At 39.5% G+C, this 17,031-nt stretch overlaps 1 protein-coding gene across 12 annotated transcripts in view; it reads left to right on the top strand.

The window, feature by feature from the left end:
• RALGAPA2 (Ral GTPase activating protein catalytic subunit alpha 2) overlaps window positions 1-17,031 on the top strand; it is a 333,808-nt gene that overhangs the window by 190,993 nt on the left and 125,784 nt on the right. The window lies entirely within an intron of this gene.

The following is a 17,031-nucleotide window of genomic DNA, read 5'->3' as shown; positions in this document are numbered from 1 at the left end:
AATACAAAAATTAGCCAGGTGTGATAGCGAGCACCTGTAATCCCAGCTACCCAGGAGGCTGAGGCAGGAGAACTGCTTGAACCCAGGAGGCGGAGGTTTCAGTGAGCTGAGATCGCACCACTGTGCTCCAACCTGATGACGGAGTGAGACTCCATCTCAAAAAATGTCTCTTAGGAGAAATACCTAATGTAGGTGACAGATTGATGAGTGCAGCAAACCACCATGGCATGTGTATACCTATGTAACAAACCTGCACATTCTGCACATGTACCCCAGAACTTAAAGTATAATTAAAAAACAAAAACAAAAACAAAAACACATTGGTGTGCACATACTTGGTAAGTGGATACGTCATATAGAGAGTGAAAATAAAAAATAAAGGTGATAGTTTAGATATTTTAGGTTAAGCAAGAAAGAGCTCACATTCAAGGGTATTTTTTTTCATTTGGTGTCATACTTCATCATCCGTGCCATCCATAACAAAACTGTCTGTGGTCAGGGTAATGTTTCTGACAAACAGTATTACATTTTAATCTATTATTTCCAGTGATTCTTTCATAGGTCACTACCTACTCTTTGATGTAATTACTACTTTCAAATAAAGTTACAAGCAAAAGACAACGTTCACCTATCCACAGCTGAGGTGGCTGCTGAACCAGCTCAAAAGAAAGCCATTAATGGCAGACATGTGTGCCCAGCTTGCTCATCGTTAGTACCTAACTGCTAAAAAGAAGGGGAGGAACTTGTGCAAAGGAAAGTTAAAGGACCTCTCTATAAATTTAGAAAAACAAAGATATTTGGAACCTTTTTTTTTTAAATCTGTTATTTAGTATATGGGGATTGGCAGGACTTAGAGCCTGCTGTATTTCTTACTAAGCCTGTGGAATTCATGAACTTGTTTTTCCATAAATGTGGTCCAGAGTTTCTCTTTATTTTTCAGGGAACCCACAGGTAGTTGATTCAGCAAAATCTGCCAGGGAAGGATGATTATTATTTCACAAATATTCCTTTTCCTTACTTTTCAGGACCAGAGAGATTTGGGGTTTTATTGAATGTGACATGATTTATGATTTGATTAGTGTGACTCCAGGTTAGTTTCCTACTATAAAATTCAGATTCATTCACAAAGTACACATTTGTTTACCTTAGATTGAAAGCACAACCTATGTGAAGAAGTAACCTATGTATAAAAGTAGAGAAAAGATGATTTTCAAGTTGTTGCTTTCTGCCTTGGGCCTCTGTCAGTTTGGACCCTTATTGTAGAGTTTTATAGCCAGTTCTGCCATGTCATCACTACAAAGAGTTTCACTTTTGAACTCATGAATTCCCCACTTGCTTCACATTTGCTGTTTGGGCCATTACTGTTTCTGAGCTTGGACATTAAATTTTATACTTGTGTGGAAATTACATACACTTGTACTAGTGTTGGGGAAAAGGAGACAGATGTAGATTACCTCCTTTGCTTCTAAAAAGTGGGTTTTTTGGCATGAAATTTTATTTTGCATTATTGAATCCAAATGAATTCTTGTTCATTGAAAAGAAAAAATTAAGAAATCCAAGAAACCTGAGGACAGTCTTGTTCTCCTCAGACATTACACAGAATTTCTTAGGTTCTGGCATTTGATTGTTTCTTTCTAGGATTTACATGTCATAAAATTGATGTGTTATAAATAAGTTAGCAGGATTTTTTTATGTCTAAGGGGGAGGGTTTTTAGCATGAAAAAGCATATTTATAGGTTTTTTTTTGGTCTTAATTTTTGGTTTCTCATGTGAATTTAGAACTGGATATTTCTTAATAAAGCTTTAAGTTCAATGTATAAATCTTAGTTTATTTAAACATCTGGTGAATATTTCATTAAAATTAAAAGGTTTCATTTGTTCTTAGATTAATGCATCATGCTTTTATGAATTTGGCAGATTAAAATTTCCCTAACTACTCTCAAGCTTAAGTAGTCATTTAAATCCCTGCTTATGGACCTAGTTGATCTGCTTCTCTCTTATACCCACTTTGCAAGGCCCACTTATGTAAACTGTTGTCAGTCTTTCTATACATTTGAAATATTAAGATTTTTGCAAATCACTTGGGCATTTAATCATCAGTTACAAATTTAGTTAAAACCTCCTATATATTTCTATAAATTTGTTAATATGTCACATTCTATTAAATATTTAAAGTACCCTAATAAGACATAAATTGTCACAATGATTGTTAAGCAAATTGTTTAATATGTATTTAAGCAGTCACAAGCTTAATTCAGTCTCTTATCAGGTCTACCTTTACCTCACTGATTGGGCAAGGTCACCTCTGGCCTACTGTCCTACCTTCCAGCCACCTCTCTACTACATATTTTGTCCTCCTCACCAGAGCTCTCTCATCTGTCAACTCTTTATGGACTGAGACATTTTTCTTTTGTTTTTGTTTTTGCTGTGTCTACAGATTTTTAGACATCCCTATATTTATCTGAGTTGACTCTTTCAGCCATCTATTTAAATTGTACTTTTAAATTAAAACATAATTAGTGTCAAAAAAGGAAATAGATGAAAAAAATTTTAGACTAAAAAAGTGAAACATTCTAAGTTCAGAGTGAAATCTGGTGGTGTTCAGTTTTTGGTTTTGTTTTTAATTTTTGTTTTAGTGTTGCGGGTACATGTGCAAGTTTGTTATGTGGATATATTGCGTAATGCTCAGGTTTAGGATGTGAATGATCCCATCACCCAAGTACTGAGCATAGTACTCAACAGTTAGTTTTTCAGCCCTTGGCCTCCTCCCTCCAACCCCCTCTAGTAGCTCTCAGTGTATATTATTCCCATCTTTATATCCATGAGTACCCAATGTTTAGCTCCCCCTTACAAGTGATAACATGTAGTATTTGGTTTTCTGTTCCTGTGCTAATTTGCTTCGGATAATGGGTTCCAGCTGCCAGAACATGATTTCATTCTTTTTTATGGCTGTATATTATTCTACAGATTATATGTACCACCTTTTCTTTATCCAATCTCCCATTAATGGGCACCTAGGTTCGTTCCATGTCTTTGCTACAGTGAACAGTGCTACAGTGAACATTTAAGTGCATGTGTCTTTGGTAGAATGATTTATTTTCTTTGGGTTATATACCCAGTAATGGTATTACTGGGTCAATGGTAGTTCTGTTTTAAGTTCTTCGAAAAATCTCCAAACTGCTTTCCACAGTGGCTGAACTAATTTACATTCCCACCTAACAATGTGTAAGTGTTCCCTTTTCTCTAAAGCCTCACCAGCATCTGTTGTTTTTTGACTTTTTATTTTTATTTTTATACTTCAAGTTGTGGGGTACACGTGGAGAACGTGCAGGTTTGTTAGACAGGTATACACGTGCCATGGTGGTTGGCTGCATCCATCACCCCATCCAGTATCTACATTAGGTATTTCTCTTAATGCGATCCCTCCCGTAGGCCCCCACTCCCCAACAATCCCTGGTGTGTGATGTTCCCCTCCCTGTGTTTATGTGTTCTCATTGTTCAACTCCCACTTATGAATGAAAACATGCGGTGTTTGTTTTCTGTTCTTGTGTTAGTTTGCTGAGAATTATGGTTTCCAGCTTCATCCATGTCCCTGTAAAGGACATGAACTCATCCTTTTCTTATGGCTTCATAGTATTCCATGGTGTATATGTGCCACATTTTCTTTATCCAGTCTATCATTGATGGACATTTGGGATGGTTCCAAGTCTTTGCTATGGTGAACAGTGCTGCAATAAGAATACATGTGCATGTGTCTTTATAATAGAACGATTTATAATTTTTGGGATATATACCCAGTAACAGGATTACTGGGTCAAATTCTTTGGGTATATACCCAGTAATGGCATTACTGGTGAAATTTCTAGTTCTAGATCCTTGAGGAATCGTCACACTGTTCTTATATAGCTTAACCAATTTACACTCCCGCCATAGACATTCTGACTGATGTGAGATGATATCTCATTATGATTTTGATTTGCATTTCCCTGATGATTAGCAATGCTGAGTAGTTTTTCATATGTTTGTTGGCTGCTTATATGTCTTCTTTTGAGAACTGTATGTTCATATCCTTTGCTCAATTTTGAGGGGGTTTTTTTTGGGGGGGGAGTTGAATTAAGACTCCTTATAGATTCTGGATATTAGACCTTTATCAGATGCAGTTCATAAATATTTTCTCCCACAGGTAATCTGTGTACCATCATGGTACACAGATTTTTTTCTTTTGCTGTGCAGAAGCTTTTTAGTTTAATTAGGCCCCACTTGTAAATTTTTGTTTTTGTTACAATTGCTATTGAAGAGTTTATTATAAATTATTTCCCAAGCCCAGCGTCCACATTGTGTTTCCTAGATATTCTTCTAGGATTCTTATAGTTTGAGGTCTTACATTTAAATCTGTAATCCATCATGAGTTAATTTTTTTACATGGTGAAAAGTAAGAGTAGTTTTATTCTTCTGCGTATAGCTAGTCAGCTATCCCAGCAATATTTATTGAAAAGGGAGTCCTTTCTCTGTTGCTTGTTTTTGCCAAACTTGTTGAAGATCAGATAGTGGTAGGTGTGTGGCTCTATTTCTGTGTTCTCTACTCTTTCCCAGCGGTCTATGTGTCTCTTTTTGTACCAGTACCATGCTGTTTTGGTTACTATCGCCTTATAGTATAGTATGAAATTGGGTAATGTGACGCCTTCAGCTTTGTTCTTTTTGTTTAGGATTATTTCGACTGTTTAGGCTCTTCTTGGTTCCACATTAATTTAATTTTTTTTTCTAATTCTGTGAAAAATGATGTTGGTAGTTTGATAGGAATAGTATTGAATCTGTAAATTGCTTTGGACAGTATGGTCATTTCAACAATATTGATTCTTCCAGTCCATGAGCATGGAATGTTTTTCCATTTGTTTGTGTCATCTGTGATTCCTTTCAGCAGTGTTTCATAGTATTCTTTGTAGAGCTCTTCCTTTTCCTTGGCTGAATGTATTCCTAGGTATTTTATTTATTGTGTGTGGCTATGATAAATGGAATTGCATTCTTGATTTGGTTCTCAGCTTGAACATTATTGGTATATAGAAATGTTAGTGAATGTTGTACATTGACTTTGTATCCTGAAACATTACTAAAATTATCTGTCAATTCCAGGGGACTTTGATGAAGTCTTCAGGGTTTTCTAGGTATAGGATTATATTGTTCACAAAGAGAAGGTTTGACTTCTTTTCCTATTTAGATGCCGTTTATTTCTTTCTCTTGCCCGATTGCTCTGGCAAGAACTTTAAGTACTGTGTTGAATAGGAGTGGTGAGAGTGTGCATGCTTGTATTGTTCCAGTTCTCAAGGACAATGCTCCTAGCTTTTGCATTTTCAATATGATGTTGGCTGTAGATTTTTCTTAGATGGGTCTTATTATTTTGAGGTATGTTCCTTCAGTGCCTAGTTTGTTGCGGGTTTTTATCATGAAGATACATTTGTTGAGAACTTTCCTTGCATCTATTGAGATAGTCATATGTTTTTTTCTTCCAATTCTGTTTATGTGGTGAATCTCGTTTGTTGATTTGCATATGTTAAACCAACCATGCATCCCAGGAATGAAACCTACTTGATGAGGGTGAATTAATTTTTGATGTGCTGTTGGATTTGGTTTCCTAGTATTTTGTTGAGGATTTGTTGTTCTTATTTAAAAGAGTTTCTTCAAAAATAACTAATGCCCTATAATGTGCTTACCATGGACCAGACATTATTTGAAGCATTTCTATATTAACTCATTTAAACCTCGCTGTTAATTTGCTAGGCACTGTTGTCATCCCTTTTTACAGATGAGAAAACTCAGGCATGGTGAGATTAAGTTACTGACCAAGGTTACATAGTAAGCACAGAACCTAGATTTGTATCCCGCTAGGATACAAATCCTGCCTCCTGAATCCAAGAGTTTTTGAATACAATAGGATGGACTAGATCAAATACATATGTATTAGTTTTCTGTTGCTACTGTAACAAATTACCAGACTAATTTAAGAAAGTTTGGGACTGTTGATCAATATGGGTCATATGTTCTGTGTGTCTGTTTGTAATGTCTTTCTATATGTATTTTTCTCCTGTCTGTGTAAAGAAGAGTGGATATAGGTATCTGTGGATGGTCCTTAAGGATCTCTTATAAGGTTGGTCTAGTGGTAATGAATTCCTTTAGTGTTTGCTTATCTGGAAAAGAGTTTATTTCTCCTTTGCTTATGAAGCTTAGTTTTGCAAGATATGAAATTCTTGGTCAGAATTTCTTTAAAAAAAAAATTCCGGCCGGGCGCGGTGGCCCACGCCTGTAATCCCAGCACTTTGGGAGGCCGAGGCGGGTGGATCACGAGGTCAAGAGATCGAGACCATCCTGGTCAACATGGTAAAACCCTGTCTCTACTAAAACTACAAAAAATTAGCTGGGCATGGTGGCGCGTGCCTGTAATCCCAGCTACTCAGGAGGCTGAGGCAGGAGAATTGCCTGAGCCTAGGAGGCGGAGGTTGCAGTGAGCCGAGATCATGCCATTGCACTCCAACCTGGGTAACAAGAGTGAAACTCTGTCTCAAAAAAAAAAAAAAATACCGAAAGTAGGCCACCAATCTTTCCTGGCTTATAAGGTTTCTGCTGAGAAGTCCCCTGTTAACTTGATGGGGTTCCCTTTGTATGTGTTCAAGCCTCTTTCTCTAGCCTCCTTTAACATTTTTCTTTACTGTTGATTTTGGAAAGTCTGGTGACTACATGGTATCTGGCAGATGGTCTCTGGATTTTTATATCTGGATGTCTACCTTTCTAGATAGGTAGGGAAATTTTCTTGAATTTTTCTCTGAAATATGTTTTCCAAGATTTACTTTCTCTCCTTCTCTCTCAGGAATGCCAGTAATTTATACATTTGGTTGCTTTACATAATCCCATATTCCTTGAATACTTTGTTTAGTTTTTAAAATTATTTTTACTTTATTTTTATCTGACTGGGTTAGTTCCAAAGAACAATTTTCCTGCCCTGAAATTCTTCTGCTTGGTTCAATTTATTTATAATGCTTTTGATTGTATTCTGAAAATTTTTAAGTGAGTTTTTTCATTCCAAGAGCTCTGATTAATTTCTTTTAAAGGCATTCATCTCTCCCTTCGTATTCTGGATTTCTTTCAGATATTTCTTTGTGTTGATTTTCAACCTTGTTTTGGATCTCATTGGGCTTCCTTGCAGTCAATGCCCTGAATTCTTTATTACCATTTCTGAGTTTTCATTTTGGTTAGGGACCATTTCTTGAGCACTACTGTGATACCTTGGTGGTGTTACTATATTCAGATTTTTGATGGTGCTAGAATTCTTGCACTGGATCCTTCTCATCTACAGATGCTGGCATTTCTAATTTTTGAAATTATTTTCATGCATGTAGGATTTTTTTCTTTTTCTTTCTTTCCCTATAATATTATTGGTTTTCTTTATTTCTCTTTCTCCCTTCCTAGGGGATGTGACTGTAGAGTATGCTGGGTAGGGTCTTTTGACTTTGCATCTTTATTATTATTTTGCTTTAATTTTTTTGGTCTTATTTCATGAGTTTTTGAGAGACAGATGGTTTTTGGTTACATGGATGATTTCTTTAATGGTGAGATTTCACCACTAAAGTGTACCCATCACCTGAGCAGTGTACAGTGTAGCAATAATTTGTCTCTTATCCTTCACCCCCTCCCACCCCTTCCCCTCCCCAAGACCCCACAGTTCATTATGTCACTGTGTATGTTTATAGGTCCTCATAGCTTACCTCCCACTTATAAAGAGAATATATGGTATTTCATTTTCCATTCTTAAGTTAATTCACTCAGAATAATGGCCTCCAATTTTGTCCAGGTTGCTGCAAAAGACATTATTTCATTACTTTTTATGACTGAGTAGTATTCTATGGTTTACGTATCCCACATTTTCTTTATCTCCTCATATGTCAAGGTGCACTTAGGTTGGTTCCATATCCTTGCCATTGCAAATTGTGCTGCTATAAACATGCATGTGCATGTGTCATTTTCATATAATGATTTCTTTTGTTTTGAGTAGATACCCAGTAGTGGGATTGCTGGATCAAATGGTCATTCTACTTTTAACATTTTAGGAATCTGCATACTGTTTTCCATAGTGTTTGTACTAATTTATAATCCCACCATCAGTGTAAAAGAATTCCCTTTTCGATACATCCATGCCAAGATCTATTGTTTTTTGACTTTTTAATTATGATCATTTTTGCGTGGGTAAGGTGGTATCTCATTGTGGTTTTAATTTGCATTTCCTTGATGACTAGTAATGTTGAAAATTTTTTCACATGTTTGTTGGCTGTTTGTGTATTTTTTTTTTTGAGAAATGTCTATTCATGTCCTTTGTCCAGTTTTTGATGGGATCATTTGTTTTATTCTTACTGATTTGAATTCCTTGTAAATTCTGGATACTAGTCCTTCATTGGATGCATAGTTTGTGAATATTTTCTCCCAATCTGTGGGTTATCTGTTTACTCTGCTGATTATTTCTTTTTTTCTTTTTCTTTTTTTTTTTTTTCTGTTTCTTTTGCTCTGCAGAACCTTTTTAATTGGGTACCATTTATTTATTTTTGTTTGTGTTGCAGTTGCTTTTGGGGTCTTAGTCATGGATGCTTTTCCTAAGCCAATGTCCAGAAGAGTTTTTCCAATATTATCTTTTATAATTTTTATGGTTTTAGGTTGTGTTAGTCAGAGTTCTCTAGAGACAGAGCTAATGGAATATTTATATATGAAAGTTTATTAAGCATTAACTCCCATGATCACAGGGTCCCACAATAGGCCATCTGCAGGCTGAGGAGCAAAAAGAGCCAGTCTGTGTTCCAGAACTGAAGAACTTGGAGTCCAATGTTTGAGGACAGGAAGTACTGAGTACAGGAGAAGGATGTAGGCTGGGAGGCTAGGCCAGTTTCTCTTTACATTTTCCTGCCTGCTTATATTCTAACCACACTGGCAGCTGATTAGATTGTACCCACCCAGATTAAGGGTGGTTCTGCCTTTTCCAGCCCACTGACACAAATCTTAATCTCTTTTGTCAACACCCTCACAAAACAGACACACTCAGGATCAATCTAATCAAGTTGACACTCAGTATTAGCCATCACACAGGTCTTAGATTTATGTCTTTGATCTATCTTGAGTTGATTTTTGTGTAAGGTGAGAGATGGGGATCCAGTTTCATTCTTCTACATGTGACTTGCCAGTTTTCCTAGCACTATTTCCACACTTTTATTTTGAGCTTATATTAATCGTTTTGTGTTAGGCAAGTCTCTTGAAGACAGCAGATATTTGGTTGGTGTTTTTTTTTTATCCATTCTGCTGATCTGTATCTTTAAGTGGAGGATTTAGGCCATTTATATTCAATGTTTACATTGAGATGTGAGGTGCTGTTTTATTCACCATATTAGTGCTTATCTAGATACTTTTTTATTATGTTATTGTTTTGTTTTATAGGCCCTTTGAGATTTATGCTATTTTGATGCATATCGAACTCTTTGTTCAAGATTTAGAACTTGTTTTAGCATTTCTTGTAGGGCTGGTTTGCTAGTGGCAAATTCCTCAGCATTTGTTTGCCTGAAAAAGACTATTTTTCTTTCATTTATGAAGCTTAGTTTTTCAAGATACAAAATTCTTATCTGACAATTATTCTGCTTAATGAGACGAAAGACAGGACCCCAATCCCTGCTAGCTCGCAAGGTTTCTGCTGAGAAATCTGCTATTAGTCTGATAGGTTCTCTTGTATAGATTATCTGATGCTGTTGTCTCACAGCTCTTAGAATTCTTTCCTTTATGTTGACTTTAGGTAGCCTGATAACTATGTGCCTTGGTGATGATCTTTTTGTAATGAATTTCCCAGGAGTTCTTTGAGCTTCCTGTATTCAGATATCTAAATCTATAGCAAAGCCAGGTAATTTTGCCTCAATTATTCCCTCAAATAAGTTTTTCACACATTTGACCTTCTCTTCTTTCTCAGGAATATCAAGTATTCTTAGGTTAGGCTATTTCATGTAATCTCCATATTTGTTCGAGACTTTTTTCATTTTTTTTAAATTCCTTTTATCTTTGTTAGATTGGGTTAATTTGGAAGCCTTGTCTTTGAGCTCTGAAATTCTTTCTTCTACTTGTTCTAGTCTAGTGTTGAAACTTCTCCCCCTGCATTTTATATTTCTCTGTGTCTTTCATTTCTACAGATTGGTTTTTCTTTATGGAAAATTTTTCATTCATATCCTGAATGAAAAAAATCTATCTCTCTGGAAAATTTTTTATTCATATCCTGAATTTTGTTTTTTAATTCTTTATGTTGCTTTTCACTGTTGTCTTTTATCTCCTTGAGTAGCTTAGTAACCAACCTTCTAAATTCTTTATCTGGTATTTCAAAGATTTCATCTTGGTTTGGATCATTGCTGGGGAGCAAGTGTGATCTTTTGAACCCTGTTTTGTCATACTACCTGTATATTCTGGTTCCTTCTCATTTGTGTAGATTGTTTCTTCAAATTGTTCTTGAATTTATTTTCTATTTGACTGTATTTATTTTTTAATTTCTTTTTCCCCCTCTTAAAGATGTGACTTTAATGTTTATAGTTTATTATAGCCTAATTTGATTTTGCTGCTTTTAGGGGTGAAGATTCTCTATGAGCTTCTTGGTTATACAGAGCCTTTGTATGCTGACTTTCTCAGATGCTGATTGTAGTGAGTACTCAGTGTGTGGGCAATTTCATTGTATACTGTGGAGTTGGAATGGCAAGGATCTCTTGAAGCTTATCTCATTCCCCCATGGTATGCACTTTTTATTTGTTTAATTTTTCCCCAGTATTCTATTTACTCTGTTGATTATCCAGGCTTCAGGCCAGTAGGGGAAGTATCCCTAGATATAAACCAGTTACAGCTAAAGCAGGTGTTTAGATACAATACCCAATGGTGGGCTAAGGCCCTAACCCTGGTGAAGGTAGCTAGGGGATCTCTCAGTTAGATGCACTGAGTTTTATCAGGGTGAAGAGTGGGAACTAACTCAGCTCACCTGTCAGGCCAGCAAGAAAGTTATCCACCTCCCAGCCTTACTTCTATCTTAATATTTCAGCTATTCACCTCAGACAGGCACTTCTTTTCATCTGTAGGAATGAGGGATGTTGATGTTCCATATAGAAAGGAATTGTGACTCTGCCTTTTGTGCAAGCCTGAACCTAGAAAGTGCTTCTCCTGGGAGAGAGATCCAAGATGGCTGATCACTAGCAGCTCGGGATTGCAGCTCCCACTGAAAGAGCAGAGAACGAGAGGACGCCACACTTTCAGATCAATTTTTGTTGCTCACACACCAGGAGATTCCCAGCGGAGGAGCCCCACGTGTCGCCAGTGTGACTCTTGAGGCCGGTGAGGCGGTTTTGCCGCTGCCTTGGTGTGGCGGTTCTTGGTGCAGAGTCAGAAAAGCACCATAAATCTTAAAGCTGCTGTTTTGGCCGGAGCAGTGGGTTGCTCAGATTCTGGCGCCGGGAATCAACAAGTTGGACGTCCATTCAGAAACCCAACTATAAAGACGGTAATTATAAAGACCACAGATGGATAAATTTATAATGAAGGGAAGAAACCAGCCTAAAAAGGCTGAGAATACCCAAAATCAGAATGCGTCTCCCTCTACAGGGGATCACAGTTCCTCATCAGAAACAGAACAAGGCCTGATGGAGAAAGACTGTGTTCCATTAGCAGAAGCTGGCTTTAAAAAGTGGATGATAAAAAACTTCTGGGAATTAAAAGAACTTGTTCTAACCCAATGCAAAGAAACCAAGAACTTTGAAAAAAGGTTTGAAGAAATGTTAACAATAACACACAATTTAGAGAGGAATATAAGTGAATTAATGGAGCTGAAAAATACAATACGAGAACTTCGCGAACTATGCACAAGTTTTAACAGCCGAATTGATCAAGCAGAAGAAAAGATATCAGAGGTCGAAGACCAACTTCATGAAATAAAACAAAAAGACAAGATTAGAGAAAAAAGGATAAAAAAGAACGAGCAAAGTCTCCAAGAAATATGGGACTATGTGAAAAGACTCAATCTACGTTTGATAGGTGTACCTGAATGTGACGAAGAGAATCAATCCAAGCTGGTAAATACGCTGCAGGATATTATTCAGGAAAACTTTCCCAACCTAGCAAGGCAGGACAATATTCAACTCCAGGAAATACAGAGAACACCACAAAAATATTCCTCAAGAAGACCAACCTCAAGGCACATAATCGCCAGATTCACCAGGGTTGAAATGAAAGAGAAAATACTGAGGGCAGCCAGAGAGAAAGGTCAGGTTACCCATAAAGGGAAGCCCATCAGACTCACAGCAGATCTCTCAGTAGAAACCCTACAAGCCAGAAGAGAGTGGGGGCCAATATTCAACATCCTTAAAGAAAAAAACTTTCAACCCAGAATTTTACATCCAGCCAAACTAAGCTTCATAAACGAAGGAAAAATAAAATCTTTTGTGAACAAGCAAGCACTCAGAGATTTCATCACCACCAGGCCTGCTTTACAAGAGCTTCTGAAAGAACCACTACAAATAGAAAGGAACAACCAGTATCAGCCTTTCTAAAAAATACCAAAAAATAAAGAACATCAACATAATTAAGAAATTGCATCAACTAATGGGCAAAACAGCCAGCTAATATTAAATGACAGTATCAAACACACATATATTGTTATTCTAAATTTAAATCGACTAAATCCTCCAATCCAAAGACACAGACAGGCAAAAAAAGCCAAGACCTATTGGTATACTACATCCAGATCCATTTCACATGCAAGGATACATAAAGACTCAAAACAAAGGGATAGTGAAAAATTTACCACCCAAATGGAGAGCTAAAATAAATAAATAGAAAGCAGGAGTTGCAATTTTTGCTGATAAAATAGATTTCAAAGCAACAAAGATCAAAAGTAGCAAAGAAGGATATTACATAAAGATAAAAGGATCAATGTAACAAGAAGAGCTAAAGACCCTAAACATATATGCACCCAATACAGAAATACCCAGATATATAAGACTTACAAAGGGACTTGGACCCCCACACAATAATAGCGGGAGATTTCAACATCAATATTAGATAGATCAATGAGACAGAATGTTAACATCGATATCCAGGACTTGAACTCAGATCTGGAACAAGTAGACTTAACTCACATTCATAAAACTCTCCACTTTAAATACACAAAATATACACTCTTATCAGTACTGCATCACACGTATTTACAGGTTTAAATGAAATATTGGTTGGCTGCTTGTTAATTATTTTCTTCCCTCATTTTTTTTTTATGTCTCTATTATTAAACACAATTACAGGCATATCCAGTTTTAGACTGCATTCTAGCCCGGGCAATAAAGCAACACCCCTGTTCTCTCTCCCTCTCCCTCTTCCTCTTCCTCTTTCTTCCTTTCCTTTATTCTTTTTCTTTTTTTTTTTTTATTCTTTTTCTTTCTTTCTCTCGTTCTTCAAAAAAAAAAAAAAAAAAAAAGAAAGTGCTTCTCCTGTGGGGATGCAGTCACCCCGAATTGTTCCAGGAGGGCTCTCCATAGGTGCATTCATGCTGAGTTCCCATGGGAGAAGTTCTAGCTGTGTCTGTGGTGGTGGACAAGGTGAGGAACGAGGACCCCTTCTCCACAGCCTTTCACAAGCATGCAGGCTGCCTGCCTATTGGGGTAGAGGTACAGACTTTCCCTGTGCATCCAGAACTGCAGTTGTTTCTCTGCTGCAGGAAACTTTCCACCAGCAGAAAGACATGGGATTCAAGGTTTGCTGTACAAATGCTTTTGTCCTGTGGGGTGTTCCCTTGATGTGGTGCTCTCCCCCTTCCCCTAGGAATAGGAGTTCCTCATAGCCAGACTAAATTGATTGCTATTGCCCTTCTGGGTCTAGCCACCCAGTAGGGCTGCCACACGCCAGGCTGGCGCTGGGAAATGTCTGCAATTGATCCAGTGATGTGACCTGTCTTCAAGTCTCCCAGGAGTGGATACCAGCACTAGCTCTGATGGTGGTAGCAGGGGAGTGACGTAGACTCTGTGAGTATCCTTGGTTATAGATGTGCTTAGTGTGCTGGCTTTCTTGAATGCTGGTTTTAATTGTAGTTAACTTTCACATGGACAGGCTCAGGACCTCTGATGGCTAGAGTATTATAGGCACTGGTGATAGCTGAAGTCATGCAGCCATTTTCGCCTTCCTGGGCATAGTGTTATTCTACCTGTAGATGTAGTGGACTGCATCAGCTAGCCTCCAGCCAAGAGGTGGTGCTTGGAAGAGAGCACAAGCTGCAGTACTAGCTGTGGGATTTGAGCTGGTCCTAAATTGCCTCGGGGAAGTAATATGGTTTCAGAGGCAATGGGCAGGGCTGTAGAGCTCCCACAAGTTTATGTTCTTTGTGTTAAGTTACCAGGGCGGGTACAGGTTACCAGGTAGGGATAGGGTTGAGCAGGTCTGTACTCTGACTCTTCTTAAGTGAGGCCAACCACGGCTCCTTTGAGGGTCAGGGGGTGGTTCTCAGGCAGCTGGGATAATGTTGCAGAAGGTAGTATGACTGCCTCTGCTGCACAGAAGAGTTTACAGTGGGAGTGGACAGTAGCAGGCAGCAGTAAGCCTCACCCAGCTCCCATGCAGTTGGCAAGGCCGATCTCACTCCCTCAGTGTTCCATTAGCAGCACCAGGTTTAGATCCAGGCAGTTTGCACACAGAACCCAGACCTGCTCCAAACTATAAGCTTTCCCACCTGTGCCCCTCCTGTCTGCCCATGAAACAGATGTATCTGCAATGTAAGTCGCTGCCCCCTGGATTCTAGTCAAGAGAGTTCATTCCTGCTCAAGATTATATCATGAAATTCAGTTAGGAGCATCTTTCATTCTGTAACCCCTTTCTAAGCTAGTTGGCTGGCTTCCCCAAGGTCCCTGTGAGATATATTTAGGTATGGCTTACCTTGTTCCATGCTGGGAACTGGACATGCCTGCAAGGCATTTCCTGCTGCTACTTCTGCTTTTATGTTTCTCAGCACTCCCTTAAGCAGTTCCAGCTCTGGGTACGGTTAAGGCCTTCTCCCATGGCCTGGATTTTCAGATTCCCTCATGGGGATGTGTATTCTGAAGGTAGTCTCTCCCCACTCACACTCTGAGGATTTATAGTTTTTCACCTGTCTCATAGAGTAGACTGCAGTCTGCCGTTTCGTTTTGTTTTGTGATTTTTTTTTTTTTTTATTGTTGTTATTTTTGAGATGGAGTCTCACAGTGTCGCCCTCCTGGAGTGCAGTGGCACAATCTCAGCTCACTGCAACCTCCACCTCCCTGGTTCACTCATGGGATTTTCCTGCCTCAGCCTCCTGAGTAGCTGGAATTACAGGCACACACCACCACACCTGGCTAATTTTCTGTATATTTAGTAAAGACAGGGTTTCACCATGTCAGCCAGACTGGTCTCGAACTCCTGACCTCGTGATCCACCCACATCTTAGCCTCCCAAGTGCTGGGATTATAGGCATGAGCCATCATGCCCAGCCAGCCTGCTGCTTCATTCAAAGGGTCTATGGATTCTTGTGGTTTTCCTGTTGAGTTTCTGTATTGCTCCTTGGAAAAAAGCTCACAGTGTGAATCTCTATACACTATTCTGTCCTTCCCAGTGGGAGGGGGATGCTAACACTGCCTCCAACCTGCCATCTTCTGGATTTGCTTCCATAGCCCTATGCACTTCTGTCAGCAGGTTTTATATTAGGCTGTGCAATTTGACTTACAAGCCAGTAGATGGTGTTTATAGGTAAAAGCTGGCTGTGGCCAATGTGGCTAGGTATATACTTGATCCTTGTTTACCAAGAGAAACTCTCTGTTGCCTCAGGCAATGGGGTGATCCATGGAGTGCACAGTAGTCTGAGCTCCCTGCATAACTTAGGATGGGCAGAGGGCAAGATGGATCAGGACAGGTGCCCTGGTGTTGGGCACAAGCACCAGTGCTGAGGGAGAATCCAGTGAGTGGCCATCAGGTACCCAGTGGTGTGCCTAGGCATGGAGCTGGGAAATTTCCTTGGCCCCTAGTTCTCTGCATAGGCAGAGGGACAGCCTAAACTCCTGATCAGGGGAGTGAGTTTGGGTGTTCCAGGTGCCTATAAGTCTGCCTGGGCTTGGAGTGCAAAGGGCCCTGCTATTCTACAATCTCCGCAAAACAAAGGTTGGGTGGCTCAGGCTGGTAAGTTAGATAAGCAGGCCCTGCAACTGCCTGGAGATACACCTGGGCATGGGGTGGAGAGGACCCTACTTCACCATGGTCTCTGCACAGGAAGGGCAAACTGGCTAAGTTTGCTGATTCAGGTGAGTGGGTGCTCTGAATGCCTGGAGATCTGCCTGGGCATGGAGTGGAACGGGCCCCACTGCACCATGATCTCTACAGGAAGGGTGTGGCAGCTCAGGCCACCAATCTGGGCAAGGAAGTGTGCCACATACCTGGAGATCTGTCTGGGTGTGGAGAGGGTCCCCCTGCACCAGGATTTCTGCAGAGGAGGGATAGGGACACTCAGGCTGCTAAACCAGGCAAGCAGGAGCTCTCAATGCCTGGAGACCTGCCTGAGCATGAAGCAGAGAGGGCCCCCCTCCTCAAGATCTCTACATAAGGGGTGGAGCAACTCAGACTCTCAGTCCAGGTGAGCAGGTGCTTTGAATGCCTGGAGAATCTGCTTGGGTATGGAGCAGAAAGGGCCCTTTTGCACCACAATTTATGTACAGGAAGGGTAGCATGGCTCAGGCTGCTGGTCCAGGCAAGTAGGTGCTCTGAATGCGTGGAGATCTGCCTAGGCGTGGAGTGGAGAGGGCCCCACTACATGATGATGCTACACAGGAAGGTTGGGGCAGCTCAGGCTGCCAGTCTAGGAAAGCGTCTGCCTTTACTGCCTATAGTCCTGCCTCAGAGTGGAACAGAGGGCCCTGCTGTACCACAATCTCAGGAGAGCAGCCTGGTGCATGCAGCAATGACACATGCAGACTGATTCTACGTTGCTGAACTGGCCCTGGT

Source organism: Sapajus apella, unplaced genomic scaffold (genome assembly GCF_009761245.1).
Source record: "Sapajus apella isolate SASKATOON/1434 unplaced genomic scaffold, GSC_monkey_1.0 scaffold65, whole genome shotgun sequence".
Lineage (NCBI taxonomy): Eukaryota > Metazoa > Chordata > Mammalia > Primates > Cebidae > Sapajus > Sapajus apella.
Note: the sequence above shows the minus strand (reverse complement) of the source record. Positions and strands in the feature narration are given on the sequence as shown.